At 43.7% G+C, this 22,385-nt stretch overlaps 3 pseudogenes; 2 read left to right on the top strand and 1 right to left on the bottom strand.

The window, feature by feature from the left end:
* LOC116587519 overlaps window positions 1–22,385 on the bottom strand; it is a 592,489-nt pseudogene that overhangs the window by 228,912 nt on the left and 341,192 nt on the right.
* Window positions 9,001–11,462, top strand: LOC116587903 (annotated as a pseudogene).
* The window catches only part of LOC116587902, a 35,631-nt pseudogene continuing 25,747 nt past the window's right edge, over window positions 12,502–22,385 (top strand).

Here is a 22,385-nt window from a genome sequence, read left to right as displayed (position 1 = left end):
AAAAGTTGGGTATTCATCCTTTCTGATGGAGGCATAATACTCTATCCCCAGGGGTACAGGTCTGTGAATCATCAGGTTTACACACTTCACAGCACTCACCAAAGCACATACCCTCCCCAATGTCCATAATCCCACCCCCTTCTCCCAAGCCCCCTCCCCCCAGCAACCCTCAGTTTGTTTTGTGAGATTAAAAGTCACTTATGGTTTGTCTCCCTCCCAATCCCATCTTGTTTCATTGATTCTTCTCCTACCCACTTAAGCCCCCATGTTGCATCACCACTTCCTCATATCAGGGAGATCATATGATAGTTGTCTTTCTCTGCTTGACTTATTTCGCTAAGCATGATACGCTCTAGTTCCATCCATGTTGTCGCAAATGGCAAGATTTCATTTCTTTTGATGGCTGCATAGTATTCCATTGTGTATATATACCACATCTTCTTGATCCATTCATCTGTTGATGGACATCTAGGTTCTTTCCATAGTTTGGCTATTGTGGACATTGCTGCTATAAACATTCGGGTGCATGTGCCCCTTTGGATCACTACGTTTGTATCCTTAGGGTAAATACCCAATAGTGCAATTGCTGGGTCATAGGGCAGTTCTATTTTCAACATTTTGAGGAACCTCCATGCTGTTTTCCAGAGTGGCTGCACCAGCTTGCATTCCCACCAACAGCGTAGGAGGGTTCCCCTTTCTCCGCATCCTCGCCAGCATCTGTCATTTCCTGACTTGTTGATTTTAGCCATTCTGACTGGTGTGAGGTGATATCTCATTGTGGTTTTGATGTGTATTTCCCTGATGCCGAGTGATATGGAGCACTTTTTAATGTGTCTGTTGGCCATCTGGATGTCTTCTTTGCAGAAATGTCTGTTCATGTCCTCTGCCCATTTCTTGATTGGATTATTTGTTCTTTGGGTGTTGAGTTTGCTAAGTTCTTTATAGATTTTGGACACTAGTCCTTTATCTGATATGTCATTTGCAAATATCTTCTCCCATTCTGTCAGTAGTCTTTTGATTTTGTTAACTGTTTCCTTTGCTGTGCAAAAGCTTTTGATCTTGATGAAATCCCAATAGTTCATTTTTACCCTTGCTTCCCTTGCCTTTTGCGTTGTTCCTAGGAAGATGTTGCTGCGGCAGAGGTCAAAGAGGTTGCTGCCTGTGTTCTCCTCAAGGATTTTGATGGATTCCTTTCGCACATTGAGGTCCTTCATCCATTTTGAGTCTATTTTTGTGTGTGGTCCAATTTCATTTTTCTGCATGTGGCTGTCCAATTTTCCCAGCACCATTTATTGAAGAGGCTGTCTTTTTTCCATTGGACATTCTTTCCTGCTTTGTCGAAGATTAGTTGACCATAGAGTTGAGGGTCTATTTCTGGGCTCTCTATTCTGTTCCATTGATCTATGTGTCTGTTTTTGTGCCAGTACCATGCTGTCTTGATGACGACAGCTTTGTAATAGAGCTTGAAGTCCGGAATTGTGATGCCACCAACGTTGGCTTTCTTTTTCAATATCCCTTTGGCTATTCGAGGTCTTTTCTGGTTCCATATAAATTTTAGCATTATTTGTTCCATTTCTTTGAAAAAGATGGATGGTACTTTGATAGGAATTGCATTAAATGTGTAGATTGCTTTAGGTAGCATAGACATTTTCACAATATTTATTCTTCCAATCCAGGAGCATGGAACATTTTTCCATTTCTTTGTGTCTTCCTCAATTTCTTTCATGAGTACTTTATAGTTTTCTGAGTATAGATTCTGTGTCTCTTTGGTTAGGTTTATTCCTAGGTATCTTATGGTTTTGGGTGCAATTGTAAATGGGATGGACTCCTTAATTTCTCTTTCTTTTGTCTTGCTGTTGGTGTAGAGAAATGCAACTGATTTCTGTGCATTGATTTTATATCCTGACACTTTACTGAATTCCTGTATAAGTTCTAGCAGTTTTGGAGTGGAGTCTTTTGGGTTTTCCACATATAGAATCATATCATCTGCGAAGAGTGATAATTTGACTTCTTCTTTGCCGATTTGGATGCCTTTAATTTCCTTTTGTTGTCTGATTGCTGAGGCTAGGACCTCGAGTACTATGTTGAATAGCAGTGGTGATAATGGACATCCCTGCTGTGTTCCTGACCTTAGCGGGAAAGCTTTCAGTTTTTCTCCATTCAGAATGATATTTGCGGTGGGTTTTTCATAGATGGCTTTGATGAGATTGAGGTATGTGCCCTCTATCCCTACACTTTGAAGAGTTTTGATCAGGAAGGGATGCTGTACTTTGTCAAATGCTTTTTCAGCATCTATTGAGAGTATCATATGGTTCTTGTTCTTTCTTTTATTGATGTGTTGTATCACATTGACTGATTTGCGGATGTTGAACCAACCTTGCAGCCCTGGAATAAATCCCACTTGGTCGTGGTGAATAATCTTTTTAATGTACTGTTGAATCCTATTGGCTAGTATTTTGTTGAGTATTTTCGCATCTGTGTTCATCAAGGATATCGGTCTATAGCTCTCTTTTTTGGTGGGATCCTTGTCTGGTTTTAGGATCAAGGTGATGCTGGCCTCATAAAATGAGTTTGGAAGTTTTCCTTCCATTTCTATTTTTTGGAACAGTTTCAGGAGAATAGGAATTAGTTCTTCTTGAAATGTTTGGTAGAATTCCCCCGGGAAGCCGTCTGGCCCTGGGCTTTTGTTTGTTTGGAGATTTTTAATGACTGTTTCAATCTCCTTACTGGTTATGGGTCTGTTCAGGCTTTCTATTTCTTCCTGGTTCAGTTGTGGTAGTTTATATGTTTCTAGGAATGCATCCATTTCTTCCAGATTGTCAAATTTATTGGCGTAGAGTTGCTCATAGTATGTTCTTATAATAGTTTGTATTTCTTTGGTGTTAGTTGTGATCTCTCCTCTTTCATTCATGATTTTATTTATTTGGGTCCTTTCTCTTTTCTTTTTGATAAGTCGGGCCAGGGGTTTATCAATTTTATTAATTCTTTCAAAGAACCAGCTCCTAGTTTCGTTGATTTGTTCTATTGTTTTTTTGGTTTCTATTTCATTGATTTCTGCTCTGATCTTTATGATTTCTCTTCTCCTGCTGGGCTTAGGGTTTCTTTCTTGTTCTTTCTCCAGCTCCTTTAGGTGTAGGGTTAGGTTGTGTACCTGAGACCTTTCTTGTTTCTTGAGAAAGGCTTGTACCGCTATATATTTTCCTCTCAGGACTGCCTTTGTTGTGTCCCACAGATTTTGAACCGTTGTATTTTCATTATCATTTGTTTCCATGATTTTTTTCAATTCTTCTTTAATTTCCCGGTTGACCCATTCATTCTTTAGAAGGATGCTGTTTAGTCTCCATGTATTTGGGTTCTTTCCAAACTTCCTTTTGTGGTTGAGTTCTAGCTTTAGAGCATTGTGGTCTGAAAATATGCAGGGAATGATCCCAATCTTTTGATACCGGTTGAGTCCTGATTTAGGACCGAGGATGTGATCTATTCTGGAGAATGTTCCATGTGCACTAGAGAAGAATGTGTATTCTGTTGCTTTGGGATGAAATATTCTGAATATATCTGTGATGTCCATCTGGTCCAGTGTGTCGTTTAAGGCCTTTATTTCCTTGCTGATCTTTTGCTTGGATGATCTGTCCATTTCAGTGAGGGGAGTGTTAAAGTCCCCTACTATTATTGTATTATTGTTGATGTGTTTCTTTGATTTTGTTATTAATTGGTTTATATAGTTGGCTGCTCCGACGTTGGGGGCATAGATATTTAAAATTGTTAAATCTTCTTGTTGGACAGACCCTTTGAGTATGATATAGTGTCCTTCCTCATCTCTTATTATAGTCTTTGGCTTAAAATCTAATTGATCTGATATAAGGATTGCCACTCCTGCTTTCTTCTGATGTCCATTAGCATGGTAAATTCTTTTCCACCCCCTCACTTTAAATCTGGAGGTGTCTTCGGGCTTAAAATGAGTTTCTTGGAGGCAACATATAGATGGGTTTTGGTTTTTTATCCATTCTGATACCCTGTGTCTTTTGACAGGGGCATTTAGCCCATTAACATTCAGGGTAACTATTGAGAGATATGAATTTAGTGCCATTGTATTGCCTGTAAGGTGACTGTTACTGTATATGGTCTCTGTTCCTTTCTGATCTACCACTTGTAGGCTCTCTCTTTGCTTAGAGGACCCCTTTCAATATTTCCTGTAGAGCTGGTTTGGTATTTGCAAATTCTTTCAGTTTTTGTTTGTCCTGGAAGCTTTTAATCTCTCCTTCTATTTTCAATGATAGCCTAGCTGGATATAGTATTCTTGGCTGCATGTTTTTCTCGTTTAGTGCTCTGAATATATCATGCCAGCTCTTTCTGGCCTGCCAGGTCTCTGTGGATAAGTCAGCTGCCAATCTAATATTTTTACCATTGTATGTTACAGACTTCTTTTCCCGGGCTGCTTTCAGGATTTTCTCTTTGTCACTGAGACTTGTAAATTTTACTATTAGGTGACGGGGTGTGGGCCTATTCCTATTGATTTTGAGGGGCGTTCTCTGAACCTCCTGAATTTTAATGCTCGTTCCCTTTGCCATATTGGGGAAATTCTCCCCAATAATTCTCTCCAGTATACCCTCTGCTCCCCTCTCTCTTTCTTCTTCTTCTGGAATCCCAATTATTCTAATGTTGTTTCGTCTTATGGTGTCACTTATCTCTCGAATTCTCCCCTCGTGGTCCAGTAGCTGTTTGTCCCTCTTTTGCTCAGCTTCTTTATTCTCTGTCATTTGGTCTTCTATATCACTAATTCTTTCTTCTGCCTCATTTATCCTAGCAGTGAGAGCCTCCATTTTTGATTGCACCTCATTAATAGCTTTTTTGATTTCAACTTGGTTAGATTTTAGTTCTTTTATTTCTCCAGAAAGGGCTTTTATATCTCTCGAGAGGGTTTCTCTAATATCTTCCATGCCTTTTTCGAGCCCGGCTAGAACCTTGAGAATTGTCATTCTGAACTCTAGATCTGACATATTACCAATGTCTGTATTGATTAGGTCCCTAGCCTTCGGTACTGCCTCTTGTTCTTTTTTTTGTGTTGAATTTTTCCGTCTTGTCATTTTGTCCAGATAAGAGTATATGAAGGGGCAAGTAAAATACTAAAAGGGTGGCAACAACCCCAGGAAAAAATGCTTTAACCAAATTAGAAGAGATCCAAAATCGTGAGGGGGGAGAAAGGGGATAAAAAGAGGTTCAAAAAGGAAGAAAGAAAAAGAAAGAAAAAAGAAAAAAGAAAAAAGAAAAAAAAAAGGAAAACACCTAAGAAAAATGTAAAAAAGAAAAAATATATATATTAGATAAACTAGTAAAAAATCGTTAAAAAAGAAAAAGGTAACAGTTAAAAAAAAAAAAATTTTACCCGAAGGCGAGAAAAAAAAAAAAATGAAAAAGAAAAAAATTAAATTAACTGCAAGACTAAAAAAAAATCACAGGGAAAAAGCCATGAGTTCTGTGCTTGGCTTTCTCCTCCTCTGGAATTCTGCTGCTCTCCTTGGTATTGAAACCGCACTCCTTGGTAGGTGAACTTGGTCTCGGCTGGATTTCTTGTTTATCTTCTGGGGGAGGGGCCTGTTGTAGTGATTCTCAAGTGTCTTTGCCCCAGGCGGAATTACACCGCCCTTACCCGGGGCCGGGGTGAGTAATCCGCTCGGGTTTGCTTTCAGGAGCTTTTGTTCCCTGAGCGCTTTCCGTAGAGTTCTGGAGGACGGGAATACAAATGGCGGCCTCCTGGTCTCCGGCCTGGAGGAGCCGAGAGCCCAGGGCCGCACTCCTCAGTGCGCCCTCAGAGAACAGCGCCCAGTTACTCCCGTCTGCCTGACCTCCGGCCGCGCTCCGAGCTCTCTGAGCCTCCGACCAGTTCAAGGTAACACCGAGGTGTGAGCTTACTGTCGGCTCTGTCTCTGTAGCCGGCTTTCCCGTTCCAATACCCGCAAGCTCTGCGACACTCAGACACCCCTGGTCCTTCTGTGACCCTGCGGGACCTGAGGCCACGCTGAACCCCGCGTGGGCTTCGCCCCGGTTTAGCCTCTGGAGCGATGTCCCTCAGCGGAACAGACTTTTAAAAGTCCTGATTTTGTGCACCGTTGCTCCGCCGCTTGCCGGGAGCCGGCCCCTCCCCCCGGGGTCTATCTTCCCGTCGCTTTGGATTCACTTCTCCGCCGGTCCTACCTTTCAGAAAGTGGTTGTTTTTCTGTTTCCAGAATTGCTGTTCTTCTTCTCTTCGATCTGCCGATGGATTTTCAGGTGTTTGCAATCTTTAGATAAGCTATCTAGCTGATCTCCGGCTAGCTGAAGCAGTCTCAGCGTGGTACTTCTCCGCCATCTTGACTCCTCCCCCTACATCATTCTTAAAGGGACTATCCACCAAGATGATCTAACAATTGTAAATATCTATGCCCCCAATATAGGAGCAGCCAATTACATAAAAAAACTGTTAATCAAGATAAAGAGTCATATTGATATGAATACACTAATCGTAGGAGATCTTAACATGCCTCTCTCAGAAACAGACAGATCATTGAAGCAGAAAATCAATAAAGAAACAAGAGCCTTGAATGACACATTGGACCAGATGGACCTCATAGATATATACAGAACATTCCACCCTAAAACAACAGAATATTCATTCTTCTCAAGTGCACATGGAACCTTCTCCAGAATAGACCACATACTGGGTCACAAATCAGGACTCAACTGATACCAAAAGACTGAGATTATTCCTTGCACATTCTCAGATCACAATGCTTTGAAACTGGAGCTCAATCACAAGGAAAAGTTCAGGAGGAACTCAAACACCTGGAAGCTAAAGACCACCTTGCTTAAGAATGCTTGGATCAACTAGGAGATCAAAGAAGAATTGAAACAATTCATGGGAACCAATGAGAATGAAGACACTTCAGTCCAAAACCTATGGGATACAGCAAAGGCAGTCCTAAGGGGGAAATACATAGCCATCCAAGCATCCCTCAAAAAAATTGAAAAATCCAGAACACACCAGCTGTCTCTACACCTTAAAGAACTGGAGAATCAACAACAAATCAAACCAACTCCACACATAAGAAGGGAAATCATCAAGATTAGAGCTGAGATCAATGAGGTAGAAACCAGAGATACAGTAGAATGTATCAATGAAACTAGAAGCTGGTTTTTTGAAAGAATCAATAAGATCAATAAACCATTGGCGACACTAATCCAAAAGAAAAGAGAGAAAGCTCAAATACATAAAATTAGGAATGAAAAGGGAGAGATCACAACGAACACCAAGGAAGTAGAAAAAATAATCAGAAGTTATTATCAACAGTTATATGCCAATAAGCTAAGCAACCTAGATGAAATGGATGCATTCCTGGAAAGCTATAAACTCCCAAAATTGAACCAGGAAGAAATTGACAACCTGAATAGACCAATATCTAGTAGCGAGATTGAAGTAGTGATCAAAAACCTCCCAAAAAACAAGAGCCCAGGACCTGATGGATTCCCTGGGGAATTCTACCAAACTCTCAAAGAAGAAATAACACCTATTCTCCTGAAGCTGTTTCAAAAATTGAAGCAGGAGGAAAACTTCCAGACTCTTTCTATGAAGCCAGCATTACCGTGATACCCAAACCAGGCAAAGACCCTGCCAAAAAAGAGAATTTCAGACCAATATCACTGATGAATATGGATGCTAAGATTCTCAACAAGATCCTAGCAAACAGGATCCAACAGCACATTAAAAAGATTATCCACCATGACCAGGTGGGATTTATTCCTGGGCTACAAGGATGGTTCAACACTCACAAATCAATCAATGTGATAGAAAAAATTAATAAAAGAAGAGAGAAGAAACACATGGTCCTCTCAATTGATGCAGAAAAAGCATTTGACAAAATCCAGCATCTGTTCCTGATTAAAACGCTTCAAAGTATAGGGATAGACAGAACATTCCTGAACTTCATAAAATCTATCTATGAAAGACCCACAGCAAATATCATCCTTAATGGGAAAAAGCCTGCAGCCTTCCCATTGAGATCAGGAACACAACAAGGATGCCCACTCTCACCACTGTTGTTCAACATAGTATTAGAAGTTCTAGCAACAGCAATCAGACAACAAAGAGAAATAAAAGGTATCCAAATTGGTAATGAAGAAGTCAAACTCTCTCTCTTTGAAGATGACATGATTCTTTATATGGAAGACCCAAAAGACTCTACCCCCAAACTACTAGAACTCATACAACAATTCAGCAACATGGCAGGATACAAAGTCAATGTACAGAAATCAGTGGCCTTCTTATACACCAATAATGAAAATGCAGAAAGGGAAATTAGAGAATCGATTCCATTTACTATAGCACCAAGAACCATAAGATACCTGGGAATAAACCTAACCAAAGAGGTAAAGGATCTGTACTCGAGGAACTACAGAACACTCATGAAAGAAATTGAAGAAGACACAAAAAGATGGAAGACCATTCCATGCTCTTGGATCGGAAGAATAAACATTGTTAAAATGTCTATACTGCCTAGAGCAATCTATACTTTTAATACCATTCCAATCAAAATCCCACCGGTATTCTTCAAAGAGCTGGAGCAAATAATCCAAAAATTTGTATGGAATCAGAAGAGACCCCAAATCACTAAGGAAATGTTGAAAAACAAAAATAAAATGGGGAGCATCACTTTACCTGATTTCAAGCTTTACTACAAAGCTGTGGTCACCAAGACAGCATGGTACTGGCATAAAAACAGACACATAGACCAGTGGAACAGAGTAGAGAGCCCAGATATGGACCCTCAACTCTATGGTCAAATAATCTTCGACAAAACGGGAAAAAATATACAGTGGAAAAAAGACAGTCTCTTCTATAAATGGTGTTGGGAAAACTGGACAGCTATAAGTAGAAGAATAAAACTCGACCATTCTCTTACACCGTACACAAAGATAAACTCAAAATGGATAAAAGACCTCAACATGAGACAGGAATCCATTAGAATCCTAGAGGAGAACATAGGCAGTAATCTCTTCGATATCAGCCACAGCAACTTCTTTCAAGATATGTCTCCAAAGGCAAAGGAAACAAAAGCCAAAATAAACTTTTGGGACTTCATCAAAATCAAAAGTTTCTGCACAGCAAAGGAAACAGTCAAGAAAACAAAGAGGCAACCCACGGAATGGGAGAAGATATTTGCAAATGACAGTACAGACAAAAGGTTGATATCCAGGCTCTATAATGAACTCCTCCAACTCAACACACACAAAACAGACAATCATATCAAAAAATGGGCAGAAGATATGAACAGACACTTCTCCAATGAAGACATACAAATGGCTATCAGACCCATGAAAAAATGTTCATCATCACTAGGTATCAGGGAGATTCAAATTAAAACCACATTAAGATATCACCTTACACCAGTTCGAATGGCCAAAATTAGCAAGACAGGAAACAACATGTGTTGGAGGGGATGTGGAAAAAGGGGAACCCTCTTACACTGGTGGTGGGAATGCAAGTTGGCGCAGCCTCTTTGGAGAACAGTGTGGAGATTCCTCAAGAAATTATAAATAGAACTTCCCTATGACCCTTCCATTGCACTCCTGGGTATTTACCCCAAAGATACAGATGTAGTGAAAAGAAGGGCCATCTGTACCTCAATGTTTATAGCAGCAATGGCTCAGTCGCCAAACTGTGGAAAGAACCAAGATGCCCTTCAACAGACGAATGGATAAGGAAGATGTGGTCCATATACACTATGGAGTATTATGCCTCCATCAGAAAGGACTAATACCCAACTTTTGTAGCAACATGGATGGGACTGGAAGAGATTATGCTGAGTGAAATAAGTCAAGCAGAGAGAGTCAATTATCATATGGTTTCACTTATTTGTGGAGTATAACAAATAGCATGGAGGACATGGGGAGATAGAGAGGAGAAGGGAGTTGGGGGAAATTGGAAGGGGAGGTGAACCATGAGAGACTATGGACTCTGAAAAACAATCTGAGGGTTTTGAAGGGGCGGGGGGTGGGAGGTCACGGTACAAGGTGGTGGGTATTATAGAGGGCACGGATTGCATGGAGCACTGGGTGTGGTGCAAAAATAATGAATACTGTTATGCTGAAAATAAATAAATAATTAATTTAAAAAAAAGAAAATGAGAAACTCATGATTGGATCCTGTAATCAGCGTTCTGATTCCTGGGTCAAGCATTATGATTCCTTTGTTTACGCCTCCTGGAGGACAAATAGCCGTGCTACATAGTGTTCAGGTTAGACCCTCAGGATGCCCAGGGATATGACTGGATATTCACTGCCTGGTCTCCAGAACATTCTCATGATCATCAAAATTTGTTGAATGCAGGAACAAGTGTAAATCTGAAAAGGGAGTTTGAAGGGAGCCACATTACAGATGAAGTGTTCGGAACAGTAAAGGAAGATGCATCATTACACAGATATAAAAAACACTTGCCATCACAATCTTCTCCTGCCCCATTGACCACAGCTGAGGAAGAATCACAACAGATTAAAATTAATGAGGTACAAACTGACATGGGTGAGGACACGCAGCATTAGTACCACTACATGAGTAGCATTTCCTATATTTCGAGAAGCTTTTCAAGCTTAGGAAACATGAAGTAACAGCTCAACTATGTGTAATTGGAAATAGATATGAAAGATGAAATCATAATTTTGGCCAACACAGCAAAGACAGAACTGAAAGACTTGCCAGGGAGGATTCCCAAGGATTCAGCATGCTACGATTTCTTCCTGTATAAACGTTCCCATGAAGGAGACGGTTTGAAGTCCATAGTTTTTATTTATTCAATGCCTGGATAGACATGCAGTAAAGAGAACGGGTACTGTATTCTAGCTGTGAGAGCCTTCTGCCAGAAACTGTTGAAAGACAACTACAAATGGACTTCATTAGAAAGATCGAGATAGGGTGCTTGGGCCTCAGTCAGTTGAGTGTCTGCCTTCAGCTCAGGTCATGATCTCAGGGACATGGGATCAAGCCCCATGTCTTGCTCTCTGCTTGGCAGGGAGCCTGCTTTTCTCTCTCCCTCTGCCCTCCCCTCTGCTTGTGCATGGTCTCTCTCTCTCTCTCTATCTCAAATAAATAAAATATTTTTTAAAATTTTATTTATTTGACAAACAGAAATCACAAGTAGACAGAGAGGCAGGCAGAGAGAGAGAGGGAAGCAGGTTTCCCGCAGAGCATAGAGCCCCATGTGGGGCTCGATTCCAAGACCCTGAGATCATCACCTGAGCTGAAGGCAGAGGCTTAACCCACTGAGCAACCCAGGCTTCCTTCAAATAAATAAAATCTTAAAAAAAAAAAGAAAATAAAGAAAGATCAAGAGAGAAAATGGGGATGAGTTGACAGCGGACTTCCTTTATGAAGAAGAACACCCAAAGCAGTAGGCACATAGCAAAGTTTTGCAAAACCAAAATCATTGTATTGAGGATTCCAATCCTAGCTTTTTAAAAATCCAGCTTTACTACAGGAGAACTGCTAGATCACTCCCCACAGGTCAGCTCACTGAGCTGTTCATTTCTGTGTTCTTAATGTCAAGGTTACAGAAGACTATGTAGGATGTGCCATTAATTTTGTCATACTGTTTTCTAAATTGTGTGTAAAAGTATTTTTTAACTGTTACCACCTTTTAATGGAATTCTTCTGGGCACTGTCCTCTCCATTAGTGTTTTTCCAACATTACCCAAGACCCCACAGCTGTATCAGGCTCAGGATTATTTTGTCTCTTTGTCATAGGGCAGTTCTAATGTTTATGTTGATGCATAACAGTGAAGAAATGGAACAATGGGAAAAGCCCCCGTGTTTTGGACTTACCAATTCATGGCCAGTGGCCAACAGCCAGCCACATGATGAGGCAGAAGGGTAACGGAAACATGGTCTATTAAAGGAATAGCCACAGGGCGTCTGGGCCCTTGCTCATTATGGAAATTTGGGGCGTGCTTCGAAGGAGGACATGTTGATGCCCATCACAAAAACCACCTTCTGAGTTTGGAAGTGGATTGGAACGGATGAGTGGGTGTAGCCCACTTGGGGTAGCCACCTAGGTCAGGGAAATAAGGGGACAGAGGGGGCTCTGGGAATGCAGGGAAAGGCTGAAATTCTGCAGTCCACTTGCATCTTCTGTGGCACAAAATACCAAACAGAACTGTTTTGGCTGCCAATCAAACACCACAGAGAGCTAGGAGACTGACCCCTCAGTAGGAAAGCCTTGAACATAATTGGCAAGTCAGAGCCATAATTGTAACCCCAAGGGGCGACAAAAGGGTCTTGACAGGAATGCATATTCTGGATTGTGCTTTGTTCACCCAGTGGTAGATGCAAATGGTCAGAGTGCTATTAAAACAAATTGTAGCTATGCTTCAATTAAAAGTCTAAAAAAAATAAAATGCACAGAGAGGACTGGTCCTGGGAGGACAGCTCAGGAAATGTTACATGTGCACACCTCCACGCACTACCCCCAGAGCAAGATGCAGAACATGCTGAGCTTCACAGAGATTCCCAGTCAATACGTCACCAGAAAAGGTAACCACTCTCCGACTTCTGACATAATAAATTAGTCCTGATCTTCAACTTCACATACAAAGGGTCATACTCCTGTGTGTGGCTTCTTTCTCTCAGTGCTGTGTCCGTGAGATTCCCCCACGCTGTAGGGTGTAGCCACCGTCCAGTCTTCCTCGGAGCTGCATGATATCCCACTGTATGGATAAGCTACAACTTATGTATGTATTTTCCCGTCATACGCGTCTAAGTTGTTGCCCATTGGGGCGATCATACACAGTACTGCTGAGACATTTTCGTACACGGCTCTTGGTGTGTGTGTGGAAAAAAAGTACTGAACCAGTGAAGAATGCTCAGTCACAGTTTCTCACACCACAAACACATGACAAGCCAAAACATCCCACAAGGGGCATACACACATGCTGACAGAATAACAGCTTCATAGAGAATGGGAACAGGCAACAGAAACATTGTGGAAAAGGGGTATCGGGGTCGTGGAGGTGTGAAGTGCTGGTTTGCACAAGTGTGTGCTTCCACCTGGCATGAGTGGGGCTACAGGATGGTCCCCACTACACACTTTTCCCTTGGGGATCTGAGGAAGAGGGGGAGGGGACAGGTGCCAGTGTGACTCTACACTCCTTCCCAAGGGAAAGGACCTCGGTATGACTTCATATATATGTTTACATATATGTTCACCTCAACATTCTCTCATCCTACACAATGCAGGCTCTCAAGACAGGGATGCGAGTGTGAGTGCCAGAAACGGGAAGGATCCTAAGACACTGTAAGTACTTTGTTAAACCCTGATGTGGAATTCCAGAGGGCCTGAAGGGGAGGCCTGTGCCTTCACCCCATCCGACAAAGCTGGGGCTGACAGCGAGCACAGCTACATCCGCTGGTGGTCCTTTACCGGCCAGTTCTGTCCGTGTGTTTCCCTCCCCGCTATGACTGAGAGTAGACTGGGGGCGAAGGGAGCTTGTCAAACTCATGTTGCTGCCCGCAGTCTATACCAGCACAGCAGCCACACATAATGTCCCTTCCAATGGCCGAAAGTGAGGTATAAATGCAGAGAAGTAGAAATAGTAACTGAGGGTAAAAGAGGGTATAAATTCACTATATAATGAGGGAAATCCATGGTATATCAGCGCCTTGTTAGAAGTGTGAGCAAGAGATGACACTGTCTCTTAGATCCATCATCCCAGACGCTGAGAGAGAAAGCCGTGTGCTCTGAGAACATTCCTGATTCTGGAACCTGGCAATACTGAATGGACCCAACAGGCCTGAGTGGAGACACTGTCCTCCAGCAGGAAGATGGGCTGACTGTTAATGACCTGATGGGACATGAGTACTGGGCCAGCATCTCCACAGTTCTGGTCCCATTGTTACAGGGGATCTGTGCTCAAAGACCACAGCGTGGCTGCAGGATAAGAAAAATATGTGGTCTTTGTCCCCAGTTCCTGGCACTCAGCTCCCCAGCCCTTGGGATCTCCTGAGTGATAAGACTGTCACTGGTACTCTAATGAGATGACTTGGCCGAGGGTCTTAGACAGTTCAGGTTGTGGCTAGCGACCAGGAGGACCAAGCCATGACTAGAGAGTTGGTGCCATCAGCCTCACTCCCCGACCTCTGTGGAGAGGCTCTGGAGGCTGACTTCCGTCCCCAACAAACAGTGACTGAATCAAGCGTGCCTATGTCATGAAGCTTCCACAAAGACTGCTCTACAGTGGGGTTCACAGAGCTTCTGAAATGGCGAACATGTCCACTTTCTCTAAGGGGGGCACATTCCAAGTCCACAGGGACAGAAACTCCTGCACTGGGACCTGCACGCTCCCACACTCCCAAGCCTCTTCATCTGGCTGCTTGTGCCTGTCCTTATAATAAACCATCATAGTCAGCATAGAGTTCTCCTGAGACCTAGGAGTCCTTCTAGCAAACTACTGAACGTCCATGGTACCCCCAACTTAAACAACCGTGCCAGGGACATGGGAACCTGAGAGTTGAGACTTGCCCCTGAGCTGAGGTCAACTTGCAAGATGAGTCCTCACACCTGTGCTCGCCCCAGATCGACAGGGTCAGGTGTGAAATGGACAAATCGGAGGGTATCCAGGTGGTGACAGGGAATCAGAGAGCTGGTCAGTTGGGGGAAGAAACCCTCTCCATTCCACAAAGAGAATTTGAGAGTTAGAGCAAGCAAGTAACCTTAGTCTCGTCCTGTCAGGAGCAAAGGATAAGCAGAACGGAAGCCTGTCTATCATGTCCATCCGCCTGCATGCGACCAGCTGTTCCAGGTCCTGTTGAGAAAGGAGACAGCGGGCCCAGCATGGAGTCACAGATGCCACACACCACCGAGAACATCAAACTTAACCTACCATGACTTTAGCTCTCAGGTTCTCACGTCCCTGCCACTGTTGTTCAAGTTGGGCAGCAGTCCCGTGAATGCTGAGAGATGCTAGAGAGTCTCTCTCCAGAACATCGCCACACACAGGGAAATAGACACAGTCACACGACACGTCGGTGCACACAGACCACTCACGTCTTGCAGACCCGGGGCTCCTCATCCTTGCAAGAACAAAGGAGGGCAAATCTGCCCCGAGCCATTAGGCCACCAGCCCACGTCACCACTGCCCATGTTTGTGAGTGAGAACTGCAGTGGACAACAGCTGGGACTAATCACGTAGTGTCAGGAAAACAAGAGGACAGCTGTCACTTATTACCCACTTGTTCCCTTGGCCAAACCTGAGCGCCTACAAAGCATCAGGTAGAGCTGCAGCCTCAGATCTGTGCTCTGAGAACGACACTTAGTTGTTCTCTCTCCATCCCCCACCCCAGCAACCCAGTGGCCTTTGGACATGAGGAGAATTCCGCGGTCAGGGATTCGGAAGAGACTGCCTTCCTCCACAGACAGAAAGACCAGTTTCTCCCACATCCTTCCACGGGACCTGGCCTGAGGCTCCACCAACAGGGGAGCACACACGGGACCCAACTCATGACCTGGGGATAGAGAGAGGATGCTGCTGTGCATGATGCATGTGACGGGGGTGTGAGTGACATGTGTCCCCCATGTCCCGACCCAATCAAGTCAGCGGTGAGAGAGTGATTTCTGTGGCCGCAGACGCGGCCACTGCAGGTGTGCTCCTGGCTACACAGCCCAGCCTGTTCCATGACCGTCCCCCAGGAACACGTTACATCCACACAAGACGCACATGCATACGTGTGTTTGTGCACTACCTCCTGTCCAAGTTCGAGCAGGGCTGGGTCCAGGGTTTGCTCAGGGGAACAGCTGCAGAGAACAAGCATTCCAAGATGCTCGTCATCCCACTGTGAACTGCTCCCTAATCCTCCCCCTGATGACACCCTGTGATGAAACGATGCCATAAATCTCACACATCACACCTTGTGAAAACAAACGTCCTCCCTCTCTTTACGAGGGAAAAAAACATAGTAAATGTGATTTTAATTCCCCTCCCCACCTGGCCTGCTCTCCTTTCTGACCTCAGTGGTTCCAGATCCGGCTGAGCACCAGGCTTGCTTGTGTGGCTTCTCAGAACACACGGGCCTCTCCCCAGACCCACAGATTCCCAATCTCCCCAGACTCACAGACTCTGACTATTTGGAACATGGCCAATGGGTAACCCCCACCATACATACTTTTAGCCTGAGCATTACTCCTTCCTTTTTCACCTGGTGAAAGAAAACATCCCATGATATGACATGCAGGAGACAGGGCCCAGGATCCTAGATGAAATAGGTAGCCTGGACCACAGGGAAGTTTCCAGAACAGTCATTACAGACCGAGGGCAGGATCAGGGACATGAAGGAAAGAGATGGCAGGGTGAGACTAACCGTCTTCCTGTTGCCTGTCCTCAGCAAGGACCTTGCTCTCTGACCTGTGACTTCTGGGAATTGGGTGCCCACCACATTCATCAGGGTGATTAATATGTCCCTTACTCTCACCTGTGCTTTACTACAGTGAATGTAGCAATGAGCACACGGTGGATGGGCACATGTATGCAGAAGACACTGCCCATACACAAGGCAGGACAGACTTCCACCTGAGCTTGAGACACTGCAGAAGGACAAGAAAACTCAGAGCACCTCCCTTCCCTACCTGAGCTTTCTCTCCTCCACATGACAGCTCCAACCACCACAGTACCAGGGACCACAACAACAGTCAGACCAGCCACGATGCCCACGATGGGAATGAGGGGCTATGGAGGGGACTCTGTGAAGAGAGGATAAGGTGAGAGTCTTGACCCCTAGGTCTCAGCCCAGACCCTACTGAAGATCTCCACAACAGCCCCTGAAGTCCCTGACAGGAGGCTCTGTGCCCAGGTGCCCCTCCTTAATGCATCTGAAGGTAATGTGCTTGGGTAGCCCCTCATGCTGCACTTGGCATGTGTATCTCTGCTCCTGTCCAGAAGGCACCACCACAGCTGCCCTCTTCTGGAAGTTTCCATCTCCTGCAGGCCTGATCTCCACAAGCTCTGTGTCCTGGGTCAGGTCCTACTCATCACGCTGCTAGGTCAGGGTGATCTCTGTAGGGTAGAAGCCGAGGGTCCAGCACCTCAACATGACCTCATGGTCAGAGAAGGGATAGTAGGTGACATGTGTCTTTGGGGCATCTGAAGAGAAGGATCAGAAAATTCAGGAATTTAGGGAGGATTTAAGATGATGGAGGAGTAGGAGACCCAAAGTTCATCTCGTACCGGGAATCAGCAAGATAGTTATCAAACCATTCTGAACACATAGGAATCAAGGGGAGATGTGAAGAAAGAAATGCCGTAAGGCTACAAGTAGGAAAGGGACCACTGTTTGGGAGGTAGGAGGTGTGGAAACATGAATCCCGGGTGAAATATCGGAGGATACGGCAGAGCGGAGACAGCTTGCTTCAGGAGGCAGCTGCCAAGTATTATAAACAGCAGAGCACAAAATCAGGACTTTAGGAAATCTGCTCCAGTGCGGGAGGTCCCTGGCTTAAAGGTACTGAGGTGTTGGAGTGGGGCGGAATCTGAGGTGGGACAGCATGGTCTCAGGATCCCCAGGGTCACAGAAAGAACAGGGGTGCCTGAGTGTGCAAAATTCCCAGGCATCGGAGCCAGGAAACCAGCTGCCTGCTGCGAGTCTAGGTGCTGGCTTTCTGCTCTATGTTGCCATAAATCAGAAACCGTTGCACAATTTAGTGAATGACTCTCTGAGCAGGGGCCGAGTAAGCAGCAGAAGCACAGGCAGACCCCCACCTCCCCTGGGTGGAACTGCACCAGTCCCTGCTGCAGGAGTCCATCAAGTTTGGAGTTTTGAGACTCAGTCATGTTCCTGACATAAAAACGCTTGGTCACAGGCTGGGTGAACACAGAGTTCATAGGGAGACCGGGGAGACCAGACTGATTGATTGCTTTTCTGTGCAGGCTCACTAAAGAGTGGGAAGTGCGAAGTTTCAGATCCAGGTCTAGAGAGCAAGGTGCAGCCATATTCACCCCACTGACCAGAGCTGAAAGCCTCAGGGGCCAAAACAGCATCACCTAGTGGAATCCAGAAATTGAAGTAGTGATCAAAGCCTCCCAAAAAATAAGAGTCTGGGGCCTGATGGATTCTCTGGGGAATTCTACCAAACATTCAAAGAAGAAATAATACCTATTCTTCTGAAACTGTTTCAAAAATAGAAAGAGAAGGAAAGCTTTCTGACTTATTCTATGAGGCCAGCATTTTCTTGAGCCCCAAGCCAGGCAATGACCCCATCAAAAAGGAGAATTTCAGGCCAATATCCCTGATGAATTGGATGTCAAAATTCTCAACAAGATCCTGGCTAATACAATCCAACAGTACATTGAAAGGATTAGCCATCACCACCAGGTGGGATTTATCCCTGGGATTCAAGGGTGGTCCAACATTCCTAATCAATCAATGTGATAAAACATAAATAAGAGAAGAGACAAGAACCACATGGTCCTCTCAATTGATGCACAAAAAGCATTTGACAAAATACAACATCCTTTCCGGATTAAAACTCTTCAGAGTATAGGGATAGAGGGAATATTCCTCAAGTTCATAAAATCCATCTATGAAGAACCCACAGTGAATATCATTCCCAATAGGGAAAAGCTTCCCATGGAGATCAGGAAAATTACAAGGATGCCCACTCTTGCCACTATTGTTCAACATAGTACCAGAAGGCCCAGCAACAGCAATCAGACCACAATGAACTAATGGGTATTCAAATTAGCAAAGAAGAAGTCGAACTCTCTCTCTTTGCAGATGACATGTACACTATGTGGAAAACCCAAAAGTCTCTACCCTCAAATTACTAGAACTCATACAGCAATTCAGTAATGTGGCCAGGTACAAAATCAATCTACAGACACCAGTTGCTTTCTTATACACTAACAATGAAACTGTAGAAAGAGAAATTAGAGAATCGGTTCCATTTACAATAGTACCAAAACCCATAAGATATCTTGGAATAAACCTAACCAAGGAGGTAAAGGATCTATATCATAGGAACTACAAAACACCCATGAGAGAAATTGAAGAATACACAAAAAGATGGAAAAACATTCCATGCTCATGGATTGGAAGAATAAGTATTGTTAAAATGATTATGCTGTCCAGAGCAATCTATACTTTCAATGCCATCCCAATCAAAGTACCAATGGCGTTTTTCAAAGTGCTGAAACAAACAATCCTAAAATTTGTATGGAACCAGAAAAGACCGCAAGTCACACACACACACACACACACACACACACACACACACACACACACACACAAAATGGGGGCGCCTGGATGGCTCAGTGGTTTGAAGCCTCTACCTTTGGCTGAGGTCATGATCCTGGGATCCTGGGATGGAGCCCCGCATCAGGCTTTCTGCTCAGCAGGGAGCCTGCTTCCCTTCCTCTCTCTCTGTCTGCCTCTCTGCCTACTTGTGATCTCTGTCTGTCAAATAAATAAATTTTAAAAATAAAATAAAATTTAAAAAATTTTTAAAAATGTTAAAAAGAAAAACAAAGCTGGGGGGCATCACGTTGCCTGATTTCAAGCTATGTTATGAAGCTGTGATCACCAAGACAGCATGGTACTGGCACAAAAACAGACACATAGATCAATGGGACAGAATAGAGAGCCCAGATACAGACTCTCAACTTTATGGTCAACGAATCTTCAAAAAAGCAGGAAAAAATATCCAATGGAAGAAAGACAGACTTCAATAAATGGTACTGTCAATGTGAGACAGGAATGGTCCTCCTCAATTGAGACAGGAATCCATCAAAATCCTAGAGGAGAACATAGGCAGCAACCTCTTCAACATCGGCCACTGCAACTTTAAGACATGTCTCCAAAGGCGAGTGAAACTAAAGTGAAAATGAACTTTTGAAACTTTGTTAAGATAAAAAGAAAAGAGGCAATCCACAAATGGGAGAAGATTTTTGCCAATGGCACCACAGTCAAAGGGTTGATATTGAAGATCTATAAAGAACTTCTTAACCTCAACATCCCAAAAAACAGTCAAGTTGAAAAATGGTCAGAAGACATGAACAGACACTTCTCTGGGGAAGATATATAAATGTCTGACAGACACATGAGAAATGTTCATCACTAGCCATCAGGGAAATTAAAATCAAAATCACACCTGGCGATTCACAGACCTGTACCCCTGGGGGATAAAAATATCTGTTTAAATAAAAAATTTAAAAAATATTAAAAAAATCAAAATCACATTGAGATATCACCTCTCACAAGTCAGAAATTCATAAGTCAGGAGACATCAAATGTTGGCAAGGATGTGGAGAAAGGAGAATCCTCTTACACTGTTTGTGGGAATGCAAGCTGTTGCAGCCACTCTGGAAAACAGTATGGATGTTCCTCAAAAAGTTGAAAATAGAGCTAACCTACAACCCAGCAATTGTACCACTGGATATTTAACCTAAAGATACCAATGGAGTGATCCAAAAGGGCACGTGCATCCCAATGTTTATAGCAACAATGTGCACAATAGCAAAACTATAGAAAGAGCCCATATGCCCACTGATGATGAATAGATATAGATATTGTATACACACACACACACACACACACACACACACACACACACACACACTGGAATATTACTCAGCAGTCAAAAAATGAAATTTTGCTATTTGCAATGATGTAAATGGAAGTAGAAGGTATTATGCTAAGCAAACTAAGTCAACCAGAGAAAGATAATTCTATGATATCACTCACATGTGGAATTTGAGAAATGAAACAGAATCTCAGAGGAAGAGAGGAAAAAACAAAACAAGATAAAACCAGTGAGAGAGACAAACCATAAGGGACTCTTAATCATATGAAACAAACTGAGGGTTGCTGGAGGAGACATGGGTGGAGGGATGGCGCCACTGGGTAATGGACATTAAGGAGGACACATTTTATAATGAGCACTGGGTGTTATGTAAGACTGATGAACCACTGGCCTGTACTCTGAAACCAGTAATACTCTGAATGTTAATTAACTGAATTTAAATTTTAAAGTGTTGGAAAAAGTTAAAAGATAAAAATTAAAAGATAAAAAGAGGACTCCTAAAGTTTAAGAGAGGAAATAAACAGAAGCAATGAGGGCATTCCAGGGTCCGCAAGTTTGCTGGGCTTCCTCCGGGTGTGGGGATGCAAGAGTCTGTGAGGAGCCAGCATGGAGGGGACTGTGCCCAGCCTGTGCTCAGTGTATCCTGGGCTTTGACATGGTCACTGCTCTGCTGGTCATATTTGTTGCTCCTTTGTCCCTTGTCCCATCAGTGGAAACTTGTCCCACCAGGCCCAGGGATTACAAGAACTTGATCTCTCTTGTCTCCTGGACTTTGGGAAGCAAGAGCTTCCTGTGAACAGGGTTGCCAAGGTTTAGGCCTGAGTCAGGACTCAGCCCCCAAGTTTTGTCTGTCTTTTCTCCTTCTCCTCCCCCTCCCTTTCCCCCATCACCCCCCAATCCCAGTATCCCCAGTTTGGGACAGCCCCAGGGGTCCTCTGGTCTCTCATTGTCCCCACAAGGCCCCTGGAGCCCACAGGAGTATCTGTGGAGTTTAAAGGTGACTTTTCAGACTCGTCCAATCTCTTCAAGGGCTCATCTCCTTCTAGGGCTGTTCTGGATTATTCTTTCCATCTTTCCCCATCTTATTTATTTATTTATTTATTTATTTATAATATTTTATTTATTATTTGAGAGACAGAGAGAGACAGTGAGAGAGAGAATGAGAGAGGAGAAGGTCAGAGGAAGAAGCAGACTCCCTGTGGAGGTGGGAGCCTGATGCGGGACTCGATCCTGGGACTCCAGGATCATGACCTGAGCTGAAGACAGTCATTTAACCAACTGAGCCACCCAGGCACCCTCCTCATCTTTTTTAAAAAGCAGATTATGGAGTTAGAGACAGCAACTGATAATTTCTCATCCTTATTACATTTCCTTATTTAGTTTCTATTTTCCACATGCTCCCCTGTTCTTGACACTAGTAATTCCAGTTCTGGTTGCACTCCTGATTCACAGAGTGATGAAACAGTGTTTAATTTGAATTCACATTTCTCTGGAATACATGACCCATAGGCCTAGATACACCTTTTCTGAAAGGAGAACTGCCATTGTTTCCTGTGCATGCAGGAGGAGTGATGTGGGGAGGAGGACATAGGGACATGGAGGAGACCACCACTGGTGAGAAAAGTGATAGCTTCCAGGAACAGCTGTGGCCTAAGACTCATCTAGAAGACAGAGGTTCTCTGTGCAGATCATTTCTCCAAGTGATAAATGAGTGTCAGACACAGGAACAATATTGTGGCATCTAGGACACCTCAGTGAAGTAGAAACAGACCAAATGGGTCCGCCTGGTGGGTCATA

The sequence above is a fragment of the Mustela erminea genome, chromosome 4, assembly GCF_009829155.1.
Source record: "Mustela erminea isolate mMusErm1 chromosome 4, mMusErm1.Pri, whole genome shotgun sequence".
Lineage (NCBI taxonomy): Eukaryota > Metazoa > Chordata > Mammalia > Carnivora > Mustelidae > Mustela > Mustela erminea.
The sequence above is the reverse complement of the archived record's forward strand: the minus strand, read 5'-3'. Positions and strand labels throughout refer to the sequence as shown.